The sequence below is a fragment of the Terrapene carolina genome, unplaced genomic scaffold (assembly GCF_002925995.2).
Source record: "Terrapene carolina triunguis isolate 2854851 unplaced genomic scaffold, T_m_triunguis-2.0 Scaffold97, whole genome shotgun sequence".
Taxonomy (NCBI): Eukaryota; Metazoa; Chordata; order Testudines; family Emydidae; genus Terrapene; species Terrapene triunguis.
Genome location: NW_020664448.1, coordinates 11,356,151 through 11,360,495, shown reverse-complemented (window position 1 = coordinate 11,360,495; position 4,345 = coordinate 11,356,151).

Sequence of the window (4,345 nt, the reverse complement as noted above, 5' to 3'; positions counted from 1 at the left end):
CAGGATTACAGGGCTCTTCGCACTTGAGCTATTCAAACAGTGCGATATATCAATATCATTGATCTTCCTGAGTAGAAGCCCAAGTTCATTAGATGTGCCACAGGCCGATAAGGACATAACATTTCTTGTGATTAATACTTGGCGGCTCAAGTCAACCATCCTTGCCTTTTCCTATTTTGATCTATGTAAGGAAGCTAGTATGCATGTGCTTTTCATAGTGCTATTTTAGCACTTAACATATGCATGAGGTTCAGAGTAGGGTAATTACCATCTTTTCCAACTGAGATCACTAGTATGATCTGCCATTGCCTTTCCCATTGCTTTTGTTTTGAAAATTAACTCCCATCATCCAAAAGACTTCCCAAAGCAGACCCAGCAATGAAGCAATTTCTAATATTTATTTTATGTTCTAACGGTAAAAAAACAACAACAATGGTAGCCCCTTTTCTGAAAATATATTCTTGTTCATTGTGACTTTAAACACTCTGCTTCTTCCCTAAGTCAATTAACCAGTTCCATGATGGGCAGTAAGTTTTGCTGTGAAACCCACTGAAGATATAATAGCTGAATTGTTTCAGAGGCATTAGGCAAGTGGCCTTCTATGGAGGCAGCAGGTGCTGCTTCAGCACCTAACTGTGGCAGAAGACTGCACATTACAAAGGATTTGCTGTACTGGGGCAAAGATTCATAGATTTTAAGGCCAGAAAACAGAACCATGATCCTCCAGTTTGATTTCCTGCATAAGACCAGCCAAAATAGCTGACCCCATGTGACAGTATTTTGCCTATATCATTCTTTTGACTGCTTCATTTCATGGAGTTTTAGTGTACATGTTGTCCAGTTGCTTGTGTCTGATTTAGATAGCAAGCACTTTGGGTCATGGACTGTATCTTCTCTATGTTTGTAAAGCACCCTGGGCAGTCATAGTATTATAGAAATTATTAATAAAAATAGTCAAATTTAGTTACAGCAGACAACACTGGTGGTTAAAAATAGGACTTTGAAGAGCTGAGTTCAATTCCTGGCTCTGGCTTGGCCACCCTGCACCTCAGCTCCCCATCTGTATAAAGGAGATGATGATAATACCACTACTTCCTCCCAGGGGTGTTGTGAGGCTACATTTATTGATGTTTGTAGCTAGGGCTGAGCTATTACAGTGATGGGGGGCCATCTAAGTCCCTAGATTGATAAAAGTCTAGTTAAGATACTACTTATCTCATTAGATGTGAACATTTTAATGACCATTCAGTACTCAAACATTCTCACTAGCAGTCGTGTTTATTGGACTTTGGATGGAGACCATGAAGGCAGCAGTAATAACACCCTGGATCCAACTAAGCTGCTGCAGGAAACCTGGCAGTGGCCATACCTGGAGCAGGTCACGGTGTGACCTTTGCTGTGATTGACATTCTCATCCATCACTCACAACCCTGCAGAGGAGGAAAAGAGGCAACTAACATCTGCTTCAGTAAATTAACTGAACTCCACTGTCTAGTGTGACTGGGAGACTTAAGGAAGAATGGAGCATCTTTGGGAGCAAGGTATATACTTAGAAACTCATACATATGTTCACATCAAAATATATACACACACAGTAATAGGGATCTTAAATCCAGCTTACAAACAGTTCCAAAGAGCTGTACAAACATCAATTAATTGATGACACATTTTTGAAAAGAGAAAACCAGAACTCATGAGAGAAGCAAAACAATGCTTGGAGGTCTCAGATCAGAGCCCATTTCTCTACTCTTATCTTTATTTTTGACACGATCCTTTATACACAATCACAGAAGTCAGAGATAGAAAAGATCTACTATATCATCCAGTCCATCCCACTCAAAAGTCAGGATTATATTTCATTTATTTATTTATCTTATTTAGGTTTATATGAATGCCAAAAAGGGCAACTATCAGTATATTCTAGGTGCCCTTGACATAACTTAACAGTACAACAAAATTAATACCCAAACATAACTAAAGCTCTGCCATACAATTTAACTCACTGCCAGCAACCCAAGATAACAGAAAAGCCCAAAACCCCTGACCACCCCCTGACACAGACACTTTTCACATACACGGGGAAAGAAGATGAGCTGTGCTGTGTGCTCTGAAGGTCATCAAACTCAATTTTTTTTTTTTTTTTTTTGGACCAAGGAGAGAGTGAATTCCTAAGCTATGGGGCCCTCCCAGAGGCACTATGCCAGCAACTTGCTCTTGTCCATATCAGCAGGGATTCAACTTGAGCACCTCTGTGGTTCGGCAAAGGGAGAAATGTGAGGTTTTACAGGTCAAATGAAACACCTTAAGTGTCACCCACAAACCAAGAAGCAACCAGTGCAAATCACAGAACTTGTTGAATATACTCGTTGAAGACACTCCATTAACAAATTCTGCATATGAAGCCTTGTTCTTTATTACTGTGTATAATTGATGAAGAGATGGCTAAAGATTTTCAGCATCCAAAAATAGTCTATTTTTAACTTTTTTTATGCTATTGGTGGTGGTGGGATTTCTCCCTTCCCTCCCCTCCCCCCCCCCAGCCCATTTTTCAGTAAACAAATTTCAGTAACCATCTGGAAAATGTTTTTAAAGTTTTTGATAAAAATTCAGAAAAAAATCCAAAAAACCTACCACATTTTTCACAAACACAAACTTGTTTGGCACCATCGACAATTTTTTGCAAACGAAAAACTGTGTTAGGAAAAAAAGGCACTTTTCAACAATAACAACAAACCTCTAGTTTGAAAAATATTAACCAGCTCTGCTCAAAATGTAGGATTAGGGCACTGACGGCAAGAAGTGCTCAACAAATGGCATTTGCCCATGAATATACGCTGTTATAGTGAGGGATGATTATATTTTTTTCTTGTGAATAATGCCTTTGGCTTGAAATTATTATTAATTATTATCTGTATTGCCATAGTGCCTAGGAGCCCTGGTTATGGACCAGGGCCCCATTGTGCTTGGCACTGTACAAACACAAAGAACACAAAGACTGTCCTGCCTCAAAGAGTTTATAATTTGGGGGCTGCACTGCACTACACTACAAAGTTAGTTCAGCTTCACAACATCATTCAGGGCTGTGAAAAATTTCACACCCTGTGCAACATAATTAAGACAACCAAAGCCCCCCGTGCAGACACTGCTAGGTCGCTGGGAGAATTCTTCTGTAGAACTAACTACTGGCTTCTTGGAGTGGTGGATTTATTACAGTAACAGAAGAAACCCTTCCATCTCCGTAGTAAGCGTCTGCACTTCAGCAGCAGAGCTGCAGCTGTGCCACTGTAGCATTTCTAGTGTAGACATCGCATGAGTAAGCTCCTTCCTTCCATCTTTAACCCAAATCCTGCTATTACTGAATATGCCCAACCACCAGGCTAATGTGCATCTTCACTTGCAGGCTCTACTTGCAGCATCCCACTGATTTGGGCAAGAGAAGACGAAAGCCGTTTCTTGGCCAGGTTGCTGGCATCATTCGGATGTTTCTTAGAGAGGGAGAGAAACAAAAAGCTCAAGTCACAGCTATTTCCTACTGGATTGACTTTGACATTTGAGTGCATATGACCGCTTTGTGCTGCCCTATATCTTATCAGGCACTTATGCCTCTGTGATTAGCAGGAGCCACTTGCTACCCAGGTGGTAGACTGTCTTATCTTGGAAGTGGTACTGTGTAGAGACGGGGTAGGATGGGAGGCTTGGGGAATGGAAAAGGGTGAATGAGGGTTCCCCAGCAGCCAAACAGTGAGGCGTTTCCCAGTATGTCTGTGTGGGGGCTAAGAGTCAGAAGGGGTGCAGGAAAGTGCTCCTTAGGAAGGGAGTTTGGGGCATTGCACAGGAGGTGCTCAAGGGTTCCCAATGGGGGGTTGCTGGGTAACTCAAGGGTGGAGGGGAGGTGATTTTTTCCCCAGGAGTTCTGGGGATAAGTTGGGGCAGGAGGGTTCCCAACGGGGCAATGCTGGATGAGTCAGAGGAGAGGGTGCAAGACAGAGGGGCATTTTCCAGAGGTGCTGGGGGGTAGGATGGTTCCCACTGTGGGGGGAGGTGGGGCATTGCCTAGGGGTGCTGGGGGGAAGTGGGTGATTTCCTAGGAGTGATAGGGGAGGTAGGAGGGTTCTCAGTATGGGGGAAGTGGATCATTGCCCCAGAGTCTGGGGAAAGGGTTCTCAGGAGGGTCTGGAGGGGACATTGGGCATTGCCCTGGGGTGTGGGGGAAGGGTTCCTGAAGGAGGTTGGGGGTGAAATTGCCCCGGGGTGAGGTGGGAGGTTTCCTGGAGAGACATTGCGCCGGGGTGCGGGAAGGTTGGAGGGGCTGGGGGGACATTCCCTGGGGGTGCAGCGGGAGGGC